General features: G+C 43.2%; 1 protein-coding gene across 4 annotated transcripts in view; it reads right to left on the reverse strand.

Moving 5' to 3' along the window:
- Positions 1-25,704, reverse strand: part of GPRIN3 (GPRIN family member 3) — a 75,940-nt gene that overhangs the window by 25,620 nt on the left and 24,616 nt on the right. The window contains exon 1 of one of the 4 annotated variants that reach the window (XM_065061559.1): positions 3,672-3,783. The exons of 1 other annotated variant lie outside the window; for it this stretch is intronic. The gene's annotated coding sequence lies outside the window, so the exon portion shown is untranslated. Of the gene's footprint in view, positions 1-2,893; positions 3,248-3,436; positions 3,784-25,704 lie in introns of those variants that run through there. 2 more of the 4 variants (XM_065061558.1, XM_065061557.1) reach the window with 2 other exon arrangements.

Here is a 25,704-nt window from a genome sequence, read left to right on the forward strand (position 1 = left end):
TCAGACGCAATATCTGACCTCAGTAAGGATTTTCAGACCTTTTAAGGGTACCCCATTCATCCATCACTATTTATACTTAGTGCAATCATTTATATAGACATATTTTCAGGAACTCGAGGAGGAAAACAGAAAAGCCTGTGTGAAATTTTGAGAAATATCATTGTCCTGACACTTAAGTCATTGCACGATCAGAATGTATTTTTTCTTAATTGTAACACTTTGAAGACATTCTAAAGGTCATTCTACAGGCTGAAACCTGCTATCTTCATTCATGCAAACAAACCTTACTGACAAGGATAATTACCACCCTTCATGGGATGATGGTCTGCATGTACAGGCAAGATCTTTAATTTTTGGACCTTTCTTACATCACCCTCCCTCAGCAGACATTAAGTTCTTAGACAGGGTAAGTCAATGTGGTTACAAAAAACCCACTCCCCCTCCAAAGACCAAACCAAGCCAACCTCAACCAAAAAGCCCACTTCAGACATCTTCATTATCTTGTACCATCTCCCACAGCAGGTGCCTTCAGACTACTCAGTCCCATCCTTTCAGTCTGCTACATGCCACTGGAAAACCTGACAATATCCTGTCAAAAACAACCACCTCTGGCCCATACTCTCAGACACTGCGCTTTCTAAAGAGAGCTATAAATTCAGGCTTAAGCACACTTCAGTGTAAGTAAAACTCACAAAATTCAAGTTAAAGATTCACAATATTATGACAATATATGTATCAGCCTAGATGTCATACCCAGCAGTGGAATTTACAGTTCTCTAAAACAGGAAAGCAAATCTCTTTCTCACCAACACTCTGAGGCACAGCTGAATGAAAGCAGTTATAAAACCAATTCACTGTAATGATCACTTTCAGTTTGCAGTTTGTATATTACTCAGTATTTCTCCCCAGTAAACTTCAAATAACTTTAAGGTCATCTGGCACCAACACTGCCAAGAAGAAGAAATATAGTTTTAGCATGGAGGTCCCAGGAAAAATAAGTCAGCGGACTTCTAAAGGGAGAAACACTAGAGCTCTATCATAATTTCTGAGCTGCAGACTCCCTGGAAGTGATAAGAGGAGGGAAAAGTCCATTTAATATAGGCAGATCCAAAGTTATGTATGTAGGAAGATTTAATTTAAATGCCCCTTACAGGAAAAGCAACCAGCTTCTGAGAAAACCCTGGCTCACAAAGAAATGCAGGGAACTAACAGAAGTTCCCACCATGTAGCCGTGGGAAAGAAAAGTTCGTACCACTGGAAGAATAGACAGGGGAATACTGAGCATGAGATTATTATCTCCACACGTGACATTAATGAGACCCTTCCTGGAATCACTGTGCAGTGCTGGTGGCCAGGGAAGACAATGGTGGGGGCTTGAAGAAGACTGGCCAAGCCTTCTCCTGGGGACCATCTGAGTTCTAGGGAGAGACCAAAGGAGCCCAGTCTATTTATCTCATCAGAGACAATGTTAAGTGGCTATTCAATTACTGCGCTTAAATACTTGAGCAGAGAGAAACGATCTGAAACTAAATAGATATTTAACAGACAAAGGCTTTACGAGATCCAGTAGCTAGAAGATGAAGTCAGAAAAGTTCAAAGTGGAAAAAAAGATGCAAACATTTAACAAGGAGATCAATGATCAGAGCCAGTTACCGAAGAATGTAGTTAACTCCCTATCATTGGAAATCATTAAATCAAGACTGTTTGAAGAGTCTGGTGGGCTGGACCTCAGAGTCATTGGAGAATAGTCTGTGCTTTATATCATGAAAGAGGTTAGACTATGGGATCGTAATAATTCCTTATGACTCTAATAAATCAATCGACCAGCAGCATTATTAGCTTCTCCTGAGATAAAAAGGATGAAGGAAAAAAGTATTAATGAAGCAAAGGCCTGTGTGGGGCGCAAAAACCAGGCTGACCTGTGGACAACACATGTCACAGACTGGGAGCTGGCAGGATCACCTGCAGTTTTGCCACCGACTTCGGCAGTTCAAAGAAAAGGCCCGTCCGGGATTTATGACTGGCCCTAACACCCTAAGCCAGGTTGCTCAACGCGCCTCTAGTTGAACTGGCTGTGCGACGCTAACGCGGGGAAGCATCACCAGGCGCACCGCAGCTCGCAACCCGAGCGGACCACCCTCCCGCTCTTAGCTCCGCACCCCCGAGACCGCGGTTTCGGAAGCCCCGGGCTTCGGAGGCAACCGTCAGGGGGTCCATCGGTACGTCTGCACGCCTGTCGTCGTCTGGCTTCGCCATGGGGGAGGCCGCAGAAGCGGGCGCGGGGTGCGCCGGAAGGACGCCCCTTCACCGTGAAGCTACGCCAGGGCGGCGGGGGCCTGGGCTGCCCCCCGCGGCGGCGACCGCCGGGGCACCTTCCGCGCTGCGACACCGCGGCCGCGGGCCTCCGCCACGTTGCCGTGGCGACCGCACCGCTGCCGTGGTGACCGCGCCGGGCATCCCCCCCCCCAGCCCGGCTCGGGCGCGGGAGGGCACCTTATTTTTATTTTTGCTCTTAAGTTTTCCGCGCTCCCGGCCACGCAGGAGCCCAGCCCGCTTCCAGGCGCCGGTAAAAACCAGCAGAGGACCCGAGAGGCCCCTTTGGGGCTGACCCGGCCCGGCCACCCCCACCCCAGGGTGTCCGCTTGGCCTGGCGCGGGGCCAGCGGCCGCCCCCCCTCCCCGGCTCCTCGAGGCGCGCTTCACGGGCACGGCTCAGCCCACCCAGCACCCTGAGCTAGACAAGGCCGGCCGGATGAGGCAGCCCCCCGCCTCGCCACCCTGCCGTGCCGGGCACCTGCCCCCGCATCTACCCCGCTCCTCTCCGGCGCCGAAAAAACTTGCTGGTGGGGAGGTGTGGAGGTGCTTACGACCCCTTCGCTACCCCCGCCCCTTACCTCCGCGGCGGCGCCCGAGGAGCCGCGGACGCGCGGACGCCGCGGGCAGGGATGACCTTGCGGAGAGATTCATCATCCGGGCAGGAAAACAAGCCCTTCCTCGGGGTGTGCAGCGGCGGGAGGAGGAGGGCGGGCGGAGGGAGGAGAGGAGAGCTCCGCTGGGGTGACCCTCCCCGCCGCGGGGGGCAGGGAGGAGGTGATTCGTGCCTACTACGAAGAGGCAGCGGCTGTAGGCTGCTCAAGCAGACTAGTCCCGGCCAGCCTGCGCCGCTGCCCGGGCAGTCGTGCCGAGCGGTCGGCGGCGCCTCCCGGCCGCTAGCAGCTGCGGCTGACAACTGGCTTGGGGAGGCGGGGTGCGCCCGGGCTGCGGCGCCGGGCCGGGGCCGGGCTCCCCCCCGCGGCCGCAGGGAGAGCGGAGCAGCTCTCGAGGGGCGGCGAGGGGACGCCGGCCAGCGGGGAAGTCACCTCGCAACCTCCGCGTCGGCGCTTAGCCCCTGCTCCTCGGCTCAAGCCCTCTCAACTGCGGAGGGCGCGGGCAGGTACCTGCTTCCAGGGAGGCATCTCCAGCTCAGGCCAACCCCACCAGGGGCCTCGACTGGCTTTTATAGCTCGGGAGCTGAAGGCTCCTGCGCTCCATCAGGGACACGGGGATGAGGAGGGGGCCCTCGGACCCCTCGGCAGCCGTGCCAGAGCTCCGACGGTGCGCAGGAGATTGCTCTGCATAACCTCCTCTACGAGCCGGTTCTTTCCATCTCCTAAATCAAAACTACAGGCTAACCTTCTTCACGGCACATCCCAAATCCACTAATTCCATTCACTTCTGCTAGTCCCGCGTAGGGCAGCTGAGGAAGCGTGTCAGCAGATAGCTACCTAGGCACCTAATGAGCCGCTTGCTTGCGGAGTTGCGCAAATTTGCATGGGGAATTGCAGTGCAGCTCTTGTCATGTTTTCCGTTTGGATTGTTGTTTCTGATAGGCAAGTTCGGCTTTCTGTGTGAAGCACTGCCCCTCCAGCAAGCCATCAAAAATAGATCCAAGCAAAAATATTAGCAGCAAACGACATTTTGGGTTAGGACTCATAATTGCCTGGAATTCTTTGCTCTAATTTCGGTTTATTCCTACCAGTGTGGAATTTTTATCTCTGCTGCAGTCACAGGAAATGGTTCTGCAGTGCCAGATGATTCAAGTCAAGCACAGGTTTACAACTGGGAAGATTTCAACTCTTTTAGCAGACTAATAGAAGCAGGATTTCCAAAACTGTAGGACAGGCTGCAAGAACTCTCTTGAAACATGGAAAATATTGCAGGGGAAAAGAACAGCCGGCTAGAGGACATAAGAAAATAACTTTTATCTCTAATCATCACAAACATCAATGAATCATATTCGCTTGATCCATATGAATGGACCCATATTTTATTCACTGCTCTGGAAAACACCCTCAGGCTCAGTTATTGATCCTAAATCTCTTTGACTCATGGGTTAAATGATCATGAAAAATGTCTTACATTGCCTACCATGGCATATGTAATTTCATCTCCAGTGGTGGCCTCTAAGATCAGCACATATTTATGTAATAGTAATTCCTGAATGCAGCTTTCTGATAGTTATTTAACCATGGAAAATTCAAGAGGTATTTTCAGTAATGACCAACAATAACCACTTTTTCACATACACCAAAATAAAATTCACAGACCCTGAATATACCCAACACAAAGGAACCTCTCTGGAGGGAGGGAGAGTGGAGAGAGCATCCAACTTTATCAAGAAAATAGAAAGATTTACAGCACTAGCTTACTCCGGGGTTCCCAGTAGCTCTTATTTACTTTTTTCTCTTTACAATCTCGCTACTTTTTTTTTCATGCTCTTGAGGGTTGTATAGAGCCCAGTCCTCATCCTGGTCATGTCTGAGTCAGGAATATAAGGATAAGGTTGGCAAACAGGATCAGTGTTCAACTCTTCTTCATTATTCTGCTAAATGACCTATTTTAAAAGAAACATTGCCAAACTTCCTAAAATTAATCCTGCTGCCATTAAAATTACTACAGTGAAACTTCCCTTATTTTGTTAAAGAAGAAGAAAGGCTGGGTGATGCAAATTCCTTTTGTCAAAAATGTACTTTTATGCAGAGGTAGCAATAGGCACTCACAGACCTTGCTGCTGCAAGGACTTCACAGAACCTCAGGGCTGCTCACCAAGAAACAGTTACAGTTAGTGAAGTTTTCCTAAACTTTCCTAAACATAGGATTCCTTATCTGCATTCTTAAATGACATCCTTTCTGTTAACAATACCCTTCTTAGCCTGAGATACTAAAATCACAGTCTTGGCACTCAGCCAATTGACTCAGTTAATTCTGCAAACTAGACAAGTGTCTTCTGTCCTTTCATGTAGCTTTAACACTCTACTGCCATCTTTACCTTTTTGTGTTTTTCTCTCCATTTCCAGGTGATTTAAAAAATATTAATGCCATTCACTTCAACAGCAACCTTCTCTGCCCAAGAAGAAATAACCTATCACAGAAAGGGGAGAACCAGGTTTGTTTCCAGGCAGCCCTTACTTGGCTCTGAAACTATTTGCAAAGCAAGGAAATTCAACTGTTTTAGTATTTATAGGTAATACTTTCCTCTTCTTGGGAAGCCAACTTCGAGATTAATTGAAGTAGAAACATGGTAGGATTTTTAAAGGCAAGAGAGGTGGTTGACCATCCAGCCTTGAAAGTCACAGCAATAAGTTCACATACATCCAGCTGGAAAGGCTGGGAAACTTTCCTATGGGCTATTGTGCCTTCCCTACTTTAGGTGAAGCACCTTCAGGGCATGTGGAGAACTCAAACCCAGCACCTGGTGGAAAAGGAGCACCTCTAATTCTGAGGCAAAAAAAAAAAAAGAGGTGTTGAGAGCTTTGTTTGTTCCAAGCCCCTCCATGCCTTTGCCCTTCAAAACTAGTGACCAAATGTTTTCCTGCTGAGTTTAGATAAACATTTCCTTCTGTCTGTACAGCATTGCTGAGAATCCCCATGGTGCTCTCAGCAGTCGTGGCTGAGCACTGGGTGTACTTCTTATTGTCTGATCCACAAGGAAATCCAAGAGGAACAGAGATGGTAATATGACTGAAATACAGCTCAACTAATAATCTCTTCCCCATGCCCAACAGGGCATGGATACTTTCATTTCCAAATGCAGTGTTGATCTAGGAAAGCTGAGAAGAGACATCAGACTCGGATAATTGCAGAAATTGATTAAGGTTATAAAGTGCACACATGCACCCAGTGCATGGCCACTTTATTTATAAACCCTTCTCACATACCTGTTTTTCCCCCTATGTCCTTTTCTCTTCCCTGAAACACAGCCTACTATAGAACTGTTTCATTTGGTACATCAAGCAATATTGGTGTTACAGATCTCTCAACCATTTTCTAAACCCTGCTATAAGCTCTGAAGTCCACTAGCTGCTGTCCTGATAGTCTAAAGAAGTCATCGTATCTTAACTTATCACTGTGTTACCATATCCATGCAAACCCGATATTCAGATTATTCTGGTTTATTTACCTGAATTCTTAACTAATTTCCTTAATCACCCATGAGTCATGGTCAATTTACAAGTACTTTTTCTCCTCCTTTTGTCTGCTTCAATCTCCAGCTATAGACATTTGTTTTATGTTAACTTTTTGCAAGCCCTAATGCAGAAAGGCATTCATACCTAGGGCAGTTCATAGATGGTTGCTTATCTTTAAGTACCATGCTTAGCACTTACTAAAGTCATGCTTAAAATGCTTAAAATTAAGAGTGTGCATAGGTCTCAATAATATCAATAATGATAAAAAATTAAAGCTTTTTAATTTGCTGGTATTGACCAGGATGAAAGCATAAATTTAATTGTAGAGGGATTATCTTTTGATATGTATTAGGTCAGAGCTCTGGGCAACAGGAGTGTGGATTTTCTAGGAGCTGACAGAATACAATCAACAGTTAGAAATTACAACCACACTTCTTCAGTGCCTTTGAAGATTCTCATAGAATGTTTTAAAATCTCATCTTCAAACTATATCACCATCTGGAAAAGGAAAGTCCTTTACTGTAGCTGAAAAAACCCAGAGCTGATGACTTTTTAAAATGAGTGGTGGTATACCGTGTTGAGAAGATGTGTAGTTGGCGTAACTAGCATAGTAGTAGCAATATGCAAATTTATGTTGGTGTGGATTAGGCCTGTTGTTTATTTAATTTCTACCATCTTTCTCAATACGTTTTCAGTTTTGATGACATTGACAGCAAATTTAAATTCTGTAGAAACCTGTTCTTAATGCAGCATCTTTCATGCCTTCTTTAGGAAAAGGAGTTACCAATACCTCAAAAAGTAACGAAAAGCAAAACTTTTATCAGGTAAATCTCCAGCTGAAGATTGAGCTGAAAAGAGCAATGAAGAGCAAACTTGTCTATACAATAATTTAACATTTATAGTTTTGTGGAGGCACTTACACCTTTGCTTCCCATTAATGTGAAAAACAAGTGAATGACTGGATGAACACGTTCACTTTGGACCGGGAGATGAGCCAAGATGGGTATGTATCCTTTGGTATGGCAGCTGCAGTCAGCAGCCGTACCATTAGAGACAAATATATCAAGGAAGAAAACCATACACAAGGTGACATGATGTGTGTGTTTTGTGATCATGCTCTTTCCATATAACCAGCAGAGCAGAGCAAATATTCATTCCACGTGTTACACAGCATCTCCCTCTCCCTTTATCTCTCACATAGCTAATGGGCTGCACTGGGCACCTCACCAATGGATGTGCAGTTCAGCTACAGTGATAACACTCCTGGATCATTGGACTTGGACTGGTAACACAGCTTATGGCTAGAAAGAATAGGTTCTGTTGGTCATATTTCCTTCAATAATGTTTCCCTTAAACATTATGTTCTTTATAAAAATAAAAATGGATATAAAGAAAACCACATGGAACAAACAGTATGCCATGGAGAGTGAACTCAGTATTTGGAGTGGTTTTCCAGTTTTGGAGTTTTTCCATTTCATGGTGGTTCTAAAATGCTATGAATCCCTATGCTAGTTGCTGTACCTCAGGCAGCTATGTCAAATTCAGTGGATAATATGTAAGGATGTAAATTCCTACAGCATTGTGAAAATGTCTTTGGCCCTCATTAGGCATCTCTTGACAGTTTTTGCTTCTGTGCTGTGAAGGTCGTCATGGGCAACACAGCAGGGCATAGACAATCCTGGAGGTTCTTAGAGTGGATCAACTTCTTCACCCAAGTGACAGAGGATCCAGTGGGGGTCCAAACAACAAGGAGGGGCTTACTGAGGATGTGAAGGTCAAAGGCAGCCTTGGCTGCAGTGACAATGAGATGGTGGAGATTGGGATCCTGAAGGGAGGGAGGAGGCTGAGAAACAAACTCACAACCTTGAACTTCAGGAGAGCAGAGTTTGGTATCATCAAAGATCTGTTTGGAAGAGTGCCATGGGATAAAGCCCTGGAGGGAAGAAGGGCCCAAGAAAGCTGGTTAATATCCAAGCATCACCTCCTCCAGGCTCAAGAGCAGCCCATCCCAGTGAGGAGGAAGTCAGCAAAAATGCTGGGAGGCCTGTGTGGATGAACAAGGAGCTCCTGGCCAAACTCAGGCACAAAAAGGAAGGAGACAGAGGGGGCAAGCAAGGACGGGTAATCTGATCAGAATACAGATACATTGTCAGAGCATCCAGGAGTGAAGTCAAGAAAGCTAAAGCCCAACTAGAGTTGAATCGGACTAGGAATGTCAAAGACAACAAGAAGGGCTTCTATGGGTACACAGGTAACAAAAAGACGACTAGGGAAAATGTGGACCCATTTGCTGAACAAGATGAGGGACCTGGTTACAAAAGACATAGGAAAGGCTATAAGAATGCCTTCTTCACCTCAGTCTTTAATAGCAAGACTGTCCTTCAGAAATCCCAGGTCCCAGAGACCAGGGGAAGTCTGGAGCAAGAAAGACATATCGTTGGTTGATGAGGATCAGGTTAGAGAATACTCAAGCTGGCTGGGCATACACAAGTCCATGGGCCCTGATGATATGCACTCACACCTGCTAGGGGAGCTGGCTGATGTAATTGCAGGACCACTCTTAATTATCTTCAAATGATCATGGTGACTGGGAAATTTTGTGAAGACTGAAGGAAAACAAATGTCACTCCTGTCTTCAAGAAGGGTAGGAAGAAGGACCCAGGCCAGTAAGCCTCACCTCAGTCCTTGGAAGGGGATGGGGCAGCTAATCCTGGAAACAACTTCCAGGGACACAAAGGATCAGAAAGTCGTTGTGAGAAGCCAACGTGCCTTTGTTAGGTGAAACTTGACCAACTTGACAAACTTGTATGGTGAAATTACTGTCTTGGGAGATGAGGAAAGAGCAGTGATTGTTGTCTACCTAGACTTCAGGAAGATGTTTGACAGTGACTCCCCTAAGATTCTCATAGAGAAGCTGATAAAGTATGAGCTGGATGAGCAGATAGTGAGGCAGATTGAACAGTGGCTGAATGGCCATGTGATGATCAGTGGAAGGAAGTCTAGTTATAGGCCAGTCATTAGTGGTGTACCCCAGTGGTGAAGACTGAGTTAATATTGTTAAACATCCTCATTTATGATCTGGATGGTCATAAATGAGTGCACCCTCAGTAACTTTGCCGTTGACACAGATCTGGTAGGAGTGACTGATACATCAGAGGATTGTGTTACCATCCAGAGGGACCTCAACAGTCTGGAGAAATTGGCTGTCAGCATTTCAGCATGGGGAAGTGCGAACACCTGTGCCTGTGGAGGAATAACCCCAGGCACTTGTACATGCTGGGGCCAACTGTCTGGAAGGCAGCTTTGCTGTGAGGGTGATCAAGCACTGGCACAGTTGCCCAGAGAGGCTGTGGAGTCTCCATCCTTGAAGGCATACACATGGTCCCAGAAAGCCTGCTCTAGGTCACCCTGCTTGAGCAGGAGGGGTTGGACCACATGACCTTCAGACATCCCTTCCAACCTCTAGTAGTCGGTCATTCCTCTGGTATGATGGGAACCTTTGGTCAACGTATTGTGACACACATGTTTTCACCTGTAGTGTCTATATAGTACATTTGGGTATGATTAATGTAATATTCTGTTATTCCCATATAACACATATTCTATATATTCATTACTGTGATTCTAAATATGAAACAGGCCACACAAAAAATAATCTTTTCCATTCTCAACAAAATAAAACAAACCATTTGATGAGTCAGTAATTTATACTGTTTACCTCCTTTTATGTCAACAAAACAGAGATCTGGAACAACACATAATCGTAACGATTATAGACATAATGAGCTGATTTATTACGTACTCACTACATGGTATTCTGGTGCATATTAAACCATAATGATGTAAACTAATATGACTGGAAAACCTATCTGCTCAGACAACCACTGCCAACAATAAATTAAGCTAATGCGGTATCAGTCACATGATGCCTCTGGATTCAGAGCCCTTTCTCTGCTTAAATTATATTGATAGTATATATCAAAAGCCTTTGGCATTTTCATAATTTCAGGAAAAAAGAAAATCAGCCAAGGATTCTTTTAGGAAGTGGTTGTGAGTGCTGAAAGTATATGTAAATGAAATACTTTCCCAATAGAGTTCCTTCATGGGGACCACTCTACAGCTTGTACATTTGTACTGAGTTTAAGAAACTGCTCTAATTGTGAGTCTGTTTCTGCCTACTTCTTTGGCTGTGTACAGTGTTATTCCAGAGGGGAACATCCTTTGACAGGGCCACTGCAGCTACTTTCACATCTTGTTGCACAAGATGGGAACTTCTCATGCTTTCAAATGAATAATTCCCTAGACCACTACCAAGGCTGTTTATGGCTCCTTACAACTTGGATTTTATGCTGATTCATACAACAGGCAAGGTGAAAAGCAGGTCTTACAGATGCTGCAATGTGAATAGATAAATGATAGGTGTAGGCATGGAGAGTAAGTACCGTGAACAGCAGAGCGTGGAGATGAAGACAAAAGAACTGAAGAGGAGCAGAGGCTCTTGTTTAAATATACAGAATATAATAAAACCCAGGACAACTACATGTACTATAGGTCAGTCTAGAACCAGATGCTCAAAAAGAAAAAAAAAATACCTTGAATGAAATCACCTGTCAATATGATCTCTAAAGACATCAGGACTGCATTGGAAGAGAAAGCTTTACATTAATTCCACGCAGCTAATAAAATAAAAAATCAGATGTTTCTGTTTCCTGCACTTCCTGCTCTAATTTTCACCAGAATCCCACTGAGATATGGTCTTAACTGTCTGTGATGCAACTATGCATTGTAAAGCAACATTTCTGATTATCATCTTCAAATTTGCCTGTTCACCCATTATTCCTGAATTATATATATATAAATCTGATTTCTCTTGGCCATTCTTTGTGTTGCTGTACCTATCATCATCTACCTATTATGTTGTTTTGTCTAAAATAAGGAAGTAGATTATTTCAAATTTTTCATCCTTTTCATGCATCTGTTACATCTCTTGCTAAGCACTTGGTTTAATAACATTACTGGTATCAGAAACAGGTAATAATTGCTCTGTTTATCTGAATAAATAGAAACTATATCTTTGGCTAAAAAAGCTTAGTTGTAGTTCAGTTGTGTTCAGTGTAGTTGTTTCTAGAAGCTGAACTTGATATTTTCAAAAAGCTGTTTGTTTGTTTGTTTGTTTGTTTGTTTTTACTGCAGAAGTAACTATCTCCACTTGATGAAATCAACTCATTTTACAGTTCTTCAATTTAAAGTAGGTCAGGCCCTGTCTTCTCTTTCTCAGGATTATTTTCTGTTCAAGCTTTCCCACATGCTGTAAACAGCTCAGACCATTCATACTGGATACCCTCATCTACAGACTCAGCCACCCCCTTCAGAAGGCTGCCCAAATGGCCATGCTGCATCTTCCCCGTGGGCTCCTCCAGAACAGGGCTCACCATGGACCTCACGTTCACTTAGCTTCAGTCAAATGGACAAGTTTGCCTGCGAGTTTCTCCTCACCTTATCCTTTTTAGGCTGATTTTCCACTCTTGCTTACTGCCCCTTTTAAAGTCCTTCCTTGCTGCACGGACCATTCAAACTTTGCCACTAAAACCAAAGACAAGATTCATTCAAGCCAGGACTGAATTGATCCACTGGGGGTATGTACAGGTACATTCTATGTATTTTCATCATTTTTAAAATCTGTGAACCTATGGAAATTATTTTGATGTGGGTTTCTGCAGTACAGACCAATACTGTTTCCCATGCAGGTTCTGCCAAAAAACATATCCATTGGGTTGTTGGTGAATAGCATTAGGAGCAGCAGCGTGGTTATCGTAAGATCCTTTGCCTGCATGTTCTTTAAAGGTGTTTTTTCCTCTGGCATCTGGGACATTCCTCCACAACATGAGCTAGTCAAGGTTTAGTCATTTACAGGTTGATTTGGAAGATATCTGTCTCACAGTTGCAGAGCAAGAAGATATTTTCTTGTCATTAATAGGGAAATGTATGGGTACCAAAAATTGCCTTTGAGTTCAACACAACGAACACTGAAGTTTCTAGATGATTTCTTAATTATTTCAGCAGACAAGACAAAAATAATGGAATAAGTCACAGATGGCAGATGAACAAATGTTTTACTGTCCTTTTGAAGCCAACATCCCTTAAAATAATTTCAGAAGAGCCTGATCTTCTATTTGAGCCAAAAAATCTTCAGACTCTTGTTAACCTGGGAAAAGGCACAGGGAAAAACCACTGAAATGAATTTTAGTCATTTTATGTTACCTTGCCTACTGATAACATATTTGAATGGTGTTCAGCATGGAAAAAATAAGTCATTTTTGCATTTACATCTAATGGGAATTTAATGTCGCATTGCTTTACAACAGAGGCTTTGATTAATTAGCAGCACTCTGAACTCAGAAACTGATGGTCTATGAGTTTAGCTCAGCTCTCAAAGGCTGTTAATTTGAAAACCACTAACACTTGTTATTTCTGCTTTTCAGTATATTCCTCCAGAACTCAGTGTCAAGAAAATATATTCAGTAGGTACACATTACCAGTAGTCACAACCACACATCCTTGTCTTTGATCACATGTGCTAGGCTTTACATTGCTACACAGAGCTAAGCAACCCTCATGCTCAGTGTCAGCTGGGGACTTGTGATCCTTGTTATCTAAAAGTGAATTGGATAAGTAGCATTATGAATGAGCAGATGAATGAATGAATGAATGAATGTGCATTTGGGCCAATTTGCAAAGCTAAACTGCAATCCAGCAGTGTGCCTTCCTACACTTCATAGGACTTGGACTACTCATATACTAGGTGAGATATTAGTTGTGATATTTTAGTCCTTTTGTGCTATGGAATTTTTCTTTTCTATGAAAGTTCAGTTTAAATACTGCTGTGACAAGACTGTAACGACAACAACAACAGCAAGCTAGCAAGCCACTTTTCCCCAATATTCAAGACAAGTCAAAAGACATTCTCAGGGTAACATCCCCCTTTTATCCCATGTCAGGGCTAAATTACAAAACATCCCACTTCCACAGGCCAATCTTAAGTAACCTGTCCTCTTCCAATTATGTCCCAAGCTGTCATTGGCCTGCCTGACCCAGTCACCTCTGCTGTCCTTTTCCTCTAGAACTGGTAAAACATGAAGCATCTCCTAACAGGGAAGATGTTCTAACCTCTGCTTTTGAAGACATTATTGAAGCTTTTCTCAACAGAAGTTAATCTTCTCACCTGGCCATGAATGCAAATGCACTTTACAGTGTATCACACCAGATAAATCTGTTGAAAGAATCATAAAATCTCTCTCCTTCAGACAGCAGAGGTAAGGCCAAACCAAAACCAACCCCACTCCAAGTCACCACTCAAACAGAAACAAATTACCTAAATGGCTTTCTGAGAGGCTAAATATTTTAGAACCAATCTGGTGAAGATAAACACGTGGGCCTCACTACAGCCTATGAATTAATCACCAGAAGATTCCCAATTGACATAGGAATGTGAAGTGTTTTGGAGCTGGAGAACTCTGAATGTCTCGTGCATTTGGGTATGAACCTTCTGTAAGCTAACAAATGATTAAGGCTGGCTTAAGTGCTTTGGGAAATATATATATATATATATATATATATATTTTAAATATGAGTAAGACAGAAATGGTTCAGTGGATGGAGCACTGGATTCTGATGCTATTTCATACCCATTTGAGCATGTCCACAGACCTCCTTCGTGATGTTAGTCAAACTCTTAGAGCCTTGGTTCTCTTTACTTTCCAGGACAGCTGCAAAAAGAAATCCATAAGCACAGGGCAGGTGCTCAAGAATGACAGAATTTGGAGCTATTGGGAGCAAAGGAGACAGCTCTCTGTGAAACCAGGCTGCTGGGGATTCAGAGTTTTTTTTCTTCTTCAACAAGCTTGCAGTGGAATAGGATATACATAAGTACTGTGATCAGCAGAGCTGACAGAGAGGACTCAGCCTAGGTTTGCTTTTTCAGAGCTAGTATTGTGTGAAACAACAGGAGACAGAAAAAAACAGTAGTAGCCATATCACGAGTCAACTGTTTACAAAAGCTGCAGGTTTGATATTTGGAAATAGAAGCTACCCAAAATCTGCTGCATATACAAAATTGTACCTTTTTTAATGGATACAAAGGTTTTACAGATTGTCTTGGGCTTTGACATTCCTGCCCACCAGGCACATGTGGGAGAAGCCATCCAGCTCAGGCTGTAGACTTCATATATCTTTGTCCCACCAGAACAGCTTGTTTTTCCCCATTCTCCCTGGGAAAGGTTGACCAGTCTCCCTACCTGTGATGCTTCTTGCCCTGGCTTTCTCTGGATCATGGTCCTAAGTTACTAATTTCCACTGTCTCCCAGGAAACAGAAATGTTGTAAACAAAGAACTGCAAGAGTGGTGTGGTTTGGGTTTTATATTGGGAGAATCTTTTTCAGATTCTCATAGCAGCAGTCCTGTTGGCAGCCTTATGCCTTGGGGATTTGAAAAGGGAAATCACCCATTTGCCTGGACAGCACAACAAGCATGGCAAAATCTTTCCTGTTGTGCTCTGAAGAAGCAGCTGCTGAGTATTAAGGGATAGTGACACCATATTCCCTTCTCAAATAGCACAGAACTCTTTCCCAGCTAGCATAACACTCTGGGCTTTCCCTCAATCCATTTGCCATTTCCTTCCAGTCTTCTACCTCTAGAATGGCCAGAAAATCCTCTTTTTACTCTGACCCTGCTATTGAACACATAAACAGGTCTCACCCTTATGAGTCTCCACTGGATCACATTTCCCCACGCTCCCATTGGGAATGACCTCAGCCTTCCTGTGATAGCACCTTTTGCCCTCCCATCTTTCCCCTGTTTGTCCTAAATGCTTATGAGTTGGCTGCCACTTTTTCTCTTCTGTGATGGCATCCTGATGAGATGACTACAAAATGGGAGGCCTAGGACTAGTCCTGCCCCTCCTGCTCATCATCACATTCAGCTGGTGCCAGATCCTGCGTGTGGTTGCTGAATCAGATGCTAAAGTAGTGAGAAAATAAGGCAAAAACCCTCTTTCATCTACTGCTTCCATATCATAGATGAAAAACAGCCAAGCATTTTCTGCAGTTATATACACAAACACAGACATATAAATATATTTATTTCTAGGCTAAGGTTTTGTATGCCTAACTCTAATGCTGTGTGACCGCTTGCTTCAAAGTCGCTGGAACTCCCTGTGGGTTTGTTTCTTTTTTAATGCTCAGTCCCCCAGATATAAGCATGTTGGATTTAAATGAGAGAATTGTACCCGGTTTTCCTGGCAGAATGCTCTGAGCCAGCATCGTCATCAAAGTGAGGCCAACTGGTAGTACTACAAGAAGCAATCATTACCAGTAAACTGAAATCAATGAATCTCTGGCAATTTAAAATGGACAAGAACTTGCCTTTAGCAATAGAGAAAGCCTTAAAGCAGATCTAAATGACCCAGTAAGTCATTTATGACCTGCAGTTCTCAGCAGTCATAAAGCCATCATAATGGGCTGAAGCTGAAAGCTCTGGGTTAAGTGGACATCCTGTGGACCCACAGGGCGGCGATGCAAGATATAGCAGCCCCTGGTTGCTGCAAAAATCCCCAGGTGGCTGCAACTTCAAGTAGTCATGAAGCTACCCCTCCTTTTGCTGGGTACTAAGAGCTGTAAAGAGCAGGGGAATGAGGCAGTGACGTGAACCAGGCTGGATCTTACGAAGATGCCTGGAAGGCCAGCTAGAAAAAAAAGATTTCTGAGTTTTCAAAAACAACTGTAAATTTTAAATCTCTCTTGGTGTTGCTTCTTTGGAATACATAGAAAAAGCATGTTTCTTACTTCCAGCAAAGCAGTGTACATTTATGTTGCTGGGATAACAAATCTGAAACTTCTAGGGTTCTTTTTATATCAGCTCTTTGCCTAAGTATAAATCACTTACACTCATTATAGGGGAGAAAAACCATAAATATGACTTGACATTCTTACAAGCTACTCAGTTCCCAATGAAAAGATTTACTGCATTGCTCCCTGGGAAACACTCTTGTAGTTAAGGGACTCATACAGAAAAACTCAGCTGTGGGGTAACCTTATGTATGTGAGAGATGTATGTCAAGCTATAGTCATCTCCATAAAGCTATAGTGTATTAACTGCCAGATTGCAAAGGATGGGTAAGATGCTGCTATTGTTCACCTGACTTTGACATAACTACCATACAACCCCTATTCTCCACAGAATATCATGATGTTTGAAGGGCTTGTGGCCATTTAAATTTACTAGAGAATCGCTTACTATTCAAACCAGAGTCTTTTAAGGCAGTGAATTCTTTGATGAGGTAATATCTTCAATGTCATTGAAGAATTTATTTGTATTTGGCAAATGTTATTTGCAGCTGTAGTCATTGCAGATTTGCTCCAATTCCTTTTAACCTGCATGGATATACAGAAATACCCAGCTTCACCTCCCAGGAAACACCAATACTTTGCTTCAGATTCCTGAAATCAGAGATATTTTTTCCATTGGGATGTCCCCAGTTTTGTAAGAGTATGTGGTTCACATTATTCCTGCTCTTCTTTGGAAAGGGTCACATTGCTCATTGGAAAAGCAGCCTGTGAACTGTCTTCAGCATAGGAAATTTGGTTGTGACTAGTCTTGTAGGTAGCTTATGATAATGGACACAAAGGCAGCAGCCTGCAAGAGATCGTGTACAGCCATTTTGACGATACAATTGATAATAAAGCCTCATCCTTTGCAGGTCATCTGGAAGAAACTCTGCCCATGTAACTTCTTTTGAGCACAGAACACCATCAACCTTTAACACAGACAAAGATAAACAGTAACTTTCATAATTATTAAAGACAATATTGGCAAGTCTTACTTTTATGTAGGTCTTAACAGGATTAATTTCCACTAAGATGAATATGTTTGCTATTGGTACCAATGGCAGTAGGATTGTCTCTTTGTACACATTAGCAGTTGCCTATTATGCATATAAAGAATTAATACTTTCAAGAGGAAAAAATGTTAAAAATCTATTAATCTTCGCTAAAGAGCAGTATGAATGAGTCACACATGGAGAAAATTTACTTCTGTATCTGTTCTTCTGACTCAACCCTTTTTTTTTTTCTTTTTTTTGAGTGAGCTGAATTCTTTACCCTAGAATAAATGGTAGACTGCTGGAGATTTTCTAAATGCGCCCTGGAAATCCTCATTGAGAGACTGAAAGTTACTTCTTCCTGTGACCTGTTGTTCCTGACAAGAATTGCCATCCCCAGGTCTGAGGGACCAGAGTATGCAATGCTTAAAGCCAACTTTATTGTGACTTTAATAAAAAATCTCTAATGCCTCAGGGGTTCAAGGAGATATTTCTTCGTGTTTACTTCATTCTGCACACAGTAACCTCCAGCACAGGACTAGAATAGACAGATAGGGAAGTGAAAAAAGATAGAGAAGTTAATTCCTGCTTTACCTGCACCAGGAAAGGTCACAAGTCTATTTATGAGTTCCTTGCAAACATTTGTTGGGACTCCACATTGGATCATGCTAAGAGTCCTTGTGCAGTTGTTAATGCAGCTCTTTTCTGCTAGTGATAAGAAGTCTGTGGAATAAACTTCTTAATTTATTTCTGTCAGACATGCATTTGTCTATCTCAGTTTTAATGTAGCAAGAGTGACTATACTTCTTATCTTTGAACTCAGTCCCTGTCTTGCATGCTGGGTTTTTTCTCACACTTTCCTGGTTCCCTTTCCCCTCCTGCACTGATTCTCTGCATTTACTTCTAGTTATGCTAATTACCTGTGTGTGAAGTGGATACTGAATTTATCATCATTGCAGAATACTTCTAAGGAAGTCTTGGGTTGTTAAGATGTCTATCAATGGTCACAGTGCAATCTATGCATTTTGCTGGATATCATCTTCTCCCCAGCATGCTATGCTGGGTTTTGAACATAAATCCCATTGCTGTTCCTTCCTTTCTCAGCCTAGATTTACCTTTCTCTATCCCAATGGATTCTCATCAGATGACAAGTCTTTTGACCCACAAGCAAGTCACTGTCACAGCAAGATGATGTTGACAAGAACTTCCTATTTCACCTGCTTTCTCAGAAGCATGGCCTTCTGAAGCATTTCAACTAACACATAAGCAGAGCACATCCTGTAGTTAGCCACTGGTGACACTTCAGCATCACTGCTCTTGAGCTTGCACACATCCAGCATTAGCTAAATAATTCAATGGCTACTGAGGGATATATTGGGAAAATTCAATTAGCCTTCTAAAAAGTGTATATTAATGAAGTGTGTCTATTTATGAAACTGCTTTAATAGGCAGCAGGAGAGTTGTTGAGAATTCTGCCAGGGGCAACAGGTGCAACTTACACTGCTAACAGAGGATATCACTCACAACTAGAATAATAAATTGGGCATCACCGATGCTCTGAATGGTTCTCTTGAAATAGGGGTGGGGAATAGAAGAAAAAGGAATATCTCAATCACATTGAAGAATCCATCAAAGAGTCTGAGGCTTTTTATTAAAAATTGCAATCTGAGCTGGATCACATCATCCTCTCACTCTAGCTTAATGGTTGGCTATGCTTCTCTGATCTCAGTGGCATTGCTAAGGGACTCAGGTTGAGGTGGGCACAGTCAGAGGCAGATTCTTTTTAGTCTCATTTACTTAAGAGAAAAGTGAACTGAGGGGAAGAAACTATTTATTTACCAAGATTGATGAGAAGAGGCTAAAGAAATGAAAGCAATATTCTCTCCTGTGTTCATTTGTATTACACAACTGCACAGATTAACCACACCACCTCCAGAGGCAGCTCCCTCCACATCAGATATGAACCATTGCAGTGACAGGGCACAGGAAAATCTGCACTCTACATGCTTGCCTGCTTGCCCCATGCTGCTGGATAACCTCCATTAAGGCACACCACAGTGTTGATCAGGACTTCTCTTAAATGACAAAGGTCTTGACATACATACCCTTTACCCTTGGGCACATACAATGGGGTCAAGTCAGTACCCCCAGGCTGGGCTTCCTTAGAAAAGCCAGCCTCTCTCAGAAAAAATTGGATTCTCCCTAAGTTTGGGAGGTTTCTCCCTCAGGATGCACACATTCCCCACAAACAGCATCGTGTGCTCCAAATCCAGGAGCCCAGGTGCCTTCTTCCTGCGCAGTCATGCCTCTCACAGGTTGCAGGTGTGTTTTGGGTGGTCCTGTCATTTCTGCCCCTCCAGGCCTGGGTGCACCTCTTCATCTTGTGCACAGGTGTGAAAATGCTCCTCCTAGTGCAGGGTGTCAGGGTGGGCCTGCCACAGCTTTACACCCCAAAATGACTTGGCCACCATGTTTTGCAGCTGTTCTATCTCCTAGACATCAGTTCTGCGGACATGCTTCTGTTCATTTCTGGTTTATAACATTTGGATCTGGTTTTCTACTGTGTGAGAGGAGGGTCAGGAACAGGTGCAAGAGGTAGACATTTCACACAGTCCCTTGAGTCACATTGTACCTTACTTTTCAGAGAAAATGGCGTGGATGACCTAAACTCAGTCAAAGTGACTGTGAAGGATTTGGCACCTTCAGCCTGACAGGCTGAGACATCTCTGATATCAGGGATGCTCTTATGACATGAATGAGTCCTTATAGAATTAGGCTAGATACGCTGCCCTTTGAAACATTGGCCAAAGTTGAAGTTCAAAATTTTTAAGTTTTTAACTACTTGGCACAGGCTAGCCTCATGTAAAGGGAGAATATTGACAGGAAAAGAAGATGCAAGAAGATGCATCCCATGCTAGGAGGAGACAAGACAAAGTCGGCTCCTTCTCTGAAACTCAGTGGGAATTTTTTAATATTCCAGAAGGAGCAGAACTGAGTCCCTAATAACTCAGCACCCCATCCTCTGCAAAAAGCAACAATTAGAAATGTCTCACAACAGTATTAGAGCACATACAGTTTTCAAATGTCTGGTCATCTGGGAAGCACTGAGCATCCCATTATGTTCTAGTAAGGCCTCCTCTACACTGTCAATTATTTTTTTTGAGGAAATGTTTTATCTGTACGTGGGCAAATTGGAAACACTTACAGGTACAGTTCTGTCAAATAACCTCTTGCATGTGCTGAGCCTTGATATACCAGCTTTAACTTACTGACTCTTCAGAAGTCAAAGAAAAGCGTCAAGTGAATGGAGACAAATGAGTCAATGCCAAGTCTGTCATACAAAAGAGATGTAGTGTGTTTGTAGAGTAATCAACACCTCGTTTTTCCGTATAAGTCAGCAGTGTGTGGATTTTTGTCTTACCCTCCATGTGCTGTTTACTGACTCATTTTAATCATGTTTTCACAGAGAATTGCAGTATGCTTGCTTTCCATAGCCACTTAGCTCAGACCTAGCCCAGTCTCCATCCAGACTTTTCCCTGCCTGTATGATGCAGGAGCAAGGACAGCCATTTTGGACACACGAAATAAAGGTGCAGAGGGAATTCAGCAGGGGGAAAAAAGGCAGTTACCTAAAATGTTTTTCTCCCTTTATATGGATTTTCTGATCCTCATGCAACCCAGGGGGCTCATAAAATACAGAGCATGCAGCTGGACTATGTTTTTGCTGGAGAACTAATGTTGATCTAGCAAAGTTCAAGCTCCTGCAGGGCCCAGGGGGCATGCTGATGTAACCTGTTAGACCAGACTATCGTGCCTTCATATAGTTTGTGATTTTTTCAGTGCCAGCCAGCACCCTAACAAGCAGCTCCTGGACATGTCTGGTTGGCAGGTAGGATGCTACAGGTCCCTGCCCAAGAGCACTTTGGATGCAATCATCCTGTTGTGGAGAATATGTGAATTTATACAATTAGGTGGAGTTTGCTCCATGATATTTGGCCTCATCCTTTGGCAGAGGGCCCACAGACCCAGTCTTTGCTTAGGGGCTACCAGAAGGATGTGTGGGAGTGTAGTTTCAGGGCAGTTTGCACTGTCCACAGTCCTGCCTGCCGTCTAAGCTACAGCTGCACACCCCTGCCTCTCCCCAGGCCAGCATAAGCCCTCCCTTGCCTTGACCATGAGCTGGACCAGAGGGCTAATCCAGGCTAAAAGTAGTTCTCTCCAAATTAATAATTTTATCTATACCAGCTCTCCAAACCATCTCACCACAAGTGTGTAGGGACACCCTGCCACATCAAGGGAAATGTGGGAAGAGTAGTGAAACCTCCACATTATAGACTTGGCCAAAGCTGTCATGGAACTGTACTTAAGTCACGCATAAGATACCAGTGCGTTTCTAGCACTTCTCTTTTCAACGTTGATATGAAAACCATTTGTTTCTCAGTTCTGCTTCAGAAATAAGAAATGGGTCTTTCAGTTTCTATAAATAAAAGCATGCCCTTCTTACAATAAGACCATACTCCAAGGTGTAATTAAAAAGGAATGGTAGCTTTTTCAAGGTTTGAGAGATTAAAAAAGGTCTTATGACATAGTGATTACTATTGAAGCAGGGAACTTATAAAAATCAGTGGCCTTAAAAAAAAAACATCCTGGCAAGGCTGAGTAGACCACCATACAAGAGAATAACTTGTGATTGAGACTGTAGACCCATTTAGCACACACTGTTCCCTATTCCGTATCTGCATATTTGTAAAAGGCTTTACCAAACCTCTTTCTCTCTTCCTACATATGTAATACTGCAACATGTCACAGAGCAGCCGAACAGGCAAAGTGGGAAGGTTTCCTGCAGAAATCAGGCAGAAGGCTCCAGGGCCCTGGCGACTTTTCTTCAGGCTGTCATTGAAAGTGTCTTTACAGCATTCACCAAAAGCTTTTCCAACTGAGAACTTTGAGTGGGTCTAGAATCCCTGCAGGACAACTTGATAGCTTGAACATACCATTCAAATTTTACCCACAGAAATTAAAGCGCTGAGATTCTTCCCTTGAGAGGAGCTTCAGGTGGTATCTGGTTGGCAGCCCTGTAGAAGTTAACCTTAGAAGTCCTAAAATCTCCAATTCCAGAAACACTACATCCATAAAGCATGCCCATTATTCACTGCTGTGCTACTCCAGCTGAATTCCAAAGCAGCTCTGTAACTGGTGCAAAATATGACTAATGAAGTGCTAAATCAAGCCCAGCAAGTGGAAGGATTCAATTCTTCTTTAGTTCAAAGCTTTTGCAATTACAGATAATGATGATCCAGTATTTATAGTGCTTCTGTTTCAGTTTTCCTACAGATGAGATTTGGATTTTGCACACATAATGCTGTTTAGTTTCAGTAAATATTTCAGTGATAGTAAAAGTGCTCTATTATCATGTAGTAAAAATCTGTTGCAACATTTATTTACTAATAGCTCCGAATTGTTCAGAAATGGAAAAAAAAAACAAACCCAGCCCATTTTGGGAATGCATGAATGAGTGTGCAAGAGCATTATTTGCTTTTTCTTTGTAAGCTTCTATTCCTGCAGGGAAATTTGATTTATGAAGCCCTGAGTGCATGTCTGCTTCAGACCCTGGCCTGTTGCTTAATTTAGCAACAAGGCATTGGGTGTGGATTGGCTGCCCTGGAGCAGCCTAGTGACTGGGCTCACTCTCGCCTTCCCTTGTGTAAGGTCACTTTCTCCACAAGCGTGCATATGTGATGTGTTGCATACAAATAGACAGGAAAAAGCAAAAGCCTGTTGTGAAAACTGCCTAGCTTTCTGGTTCTCATCAATAATATGCAGCCTGTTGGCAACTGAAATGATACTCCCTCACTCTTCTGGTCTTATACCTTAAATCTCCCTTTAACCCCACCCTGTTTCTACAAGTCTTTCGCTTTCAACCCCTATGCTTCTTGCTTTATAGCACCTTTATCCAAGAGGCATAATCTTGCAGATATTTTGGCGTAGAGGCAGACCATCTGGGCTCCATACTGTTCAGTTCAATAGACCAAAGTAAGGTGATAGGGCAGCCGGTGTAAGTATTATATCATTAAGCACACATAGTGAGATGCAAGACACTTTTAAGTCTTACAACTTCACATGCTGAGTGTCTGGAAGACAGAGGTGTATTAGGTAAAAAACAAGTAACAGAAACCCTAGACGGTTCATCACCTAAACTGTAGCTTTATTTTTTCCAGGGCATCATTCTGTGCTTTCAGAACAACAAGTAAAGTTCCTTCCTATTTTTATCTTCTAGCTCCCTGCATACATATTTTTTTTAACCCATGTCAGTTTGAGTCTGGAGTAGCTGCAGTCACTCCTAGGAATCAAATGGAGGATATGGTCCATTGTAAGAATTTGCATTTATCACATGACAGAGAACAGAGATAAAGCAGTTTTTAATGTTCTCTTCAAGTAAATGCAGAGCTCGCATCTCTTTAAAAGTTGGTGACCACTTTGATTGGATTAACATTTTATTTACTGACTTCAAGAGCTGGCCTCTTTGACTCTGCCCCTCTCTGGATATGCACATTGTTTACACGTATGAAAGCTGTATGGAGCTACATAAGCAAAGCAGAGGCATTCTGTGGCCATGGGGCAATCCTTCTGTCAACTGTCAGGCTTATTCAAATGAAGAAAATGTCTCAAGAACCCATTATAATGAAATCTTTCACAGAATCTAAATATAGACGTTTCTGTCAGTTCCCTCATTAATAAATCACAAAGAAGAAAACAAAATTGCTGTTTACACAGGAGTCAAATTAAATCACCTAACCTTTATTTAGCATTAGTTTCTGCTATGACTTTTTCCATAGCTGACCTTTTCTACTCCAAGAGAGATCTTTGCAAAGAATAGGCAGGGACTGAGGGAAAAAGGAAATGAAATTATCTTGCTGAAGTGATAATTAAGCAAGACAAGGGCCATGAAAATAATGTCTTTTCATGCAGTTTGCAAAGGTTCTGTGCATACTCAGTTGCCTTGGGCAACAGGACAAACTATGTGATGCTTTGCCCCTCCTACAGCCCTTCCTGTCCCTGACATCAGCACAATGCTGTCATTAAAACTGTTGTAAAGAATTAGATGGGGCTGAAGGGCTGGCTGAGAGAAGCTGTGACAGCTGCTTCATGTATGTCACTGTGTTTTATCACTCTGTTACAGAGTAATAATAATGATTTGCCTTGCTCTCAGAATGGAAAGTGGTATTTTTGATGAAAGAAAAGAAAATATCTTGGTTCAGGCATCATGGCAAGATTCAATAACCCACAGCATCCATCAACACAACTCCAAGTAGTTATTCTGTGTTACAATAACTCCCAGCTGGCAAATGTGTGAGACATCCTGGACATGAAGGCCTCATAAGTTAAAAGAAACAAGGGACATGGTGTGGAGGAGGAAGCCATTTTTGGGTATGTTAATATGCAGTCCTAACTGAAATATATGCATACATAAGTACATTTCATATACAAATACAAGGTAAGATGTTTCTAACACTATCTGTCAGGCAGCTCTTGCTTGTGGGACACTGCACTTCGTTGCCTGCTCAGCAGGGGTGGTGGCATCTCGTGCAGGCTCTCTGAGCTGTGTAACAGAGACCAAGCTCTTCCTGGTATTTGTATGTGGAAACAGAGTATTCCAGGTCATATAACAAGGGAAAGTGTAGAGTCCTGCATCTGGGCAGGGACAACCCCAGGTTCCAGTATAAGTTGGGGAATGACCTATTAGAGAGCAGTGTAGGGGAAAGGGACCTGGGAGTCCTGGTGGACAGCAGGATGACCATGAGCCAGCACTGTGCCCTTGTGGCCAGGAAGGCCAATGGCATCCTGGGGTGGATTAGAAAGGGGGTGGTTAGTAGGTCAAGAGAGGTTCTCCTTCCCCTCTACTCTGCCCTGGTGAGACTGCATCTGGAATATTGTGTCCAGTTCTGGGCCCCTCAGTTCAAGAAGGACAGGGAACTGCTGGAGAGAGTCCAGCACAGAGCCACAAAGATGATTAAGGAAGTGGAGCTTCTCCCTTATGAGGAAAGGCTGAGAGAGCTGGGTCTCTTTAGCTTGGAGGAGACTGAGGAGTGACCTTATTAATGTTTACAAATATATAAAGGGTCAGTGTCACGAGGATGGAGCCAGGCTCTTCTCAGTGACAACCAATGGTAGGACAAGGGGTAATGGGTTCAAACTGGAACACAAGAGGTTCCACTTAAATTTGAGAAGAAACTTCTTCTCAGTGATGGTATCAGAACACTGGAACAGGCTGCCCAGGGGGGTTGTGGAGTCTCCTACTCTGGAGACATTGAAAACCCGCCTGGACACATTCCTGTGTAACCTCATCTAAGTGTTCCTGCTCTGGCAGAGGGATTGGACTAGATGA

The sequence above is a fragment of the Columba livia genome, chromosome 4 (genome assembly GCF_036013475.1).
Source record: "Columba livia isolate bColLiv1 breed racing homer chromosome 4, bColLiv1.pat.W.v2, whole genome shotgun sequence".
NCBI lineage: Eukaryota > Metazoa > Chordata > Aves > Columbiformes > Columbidae > Columba > Columba livia.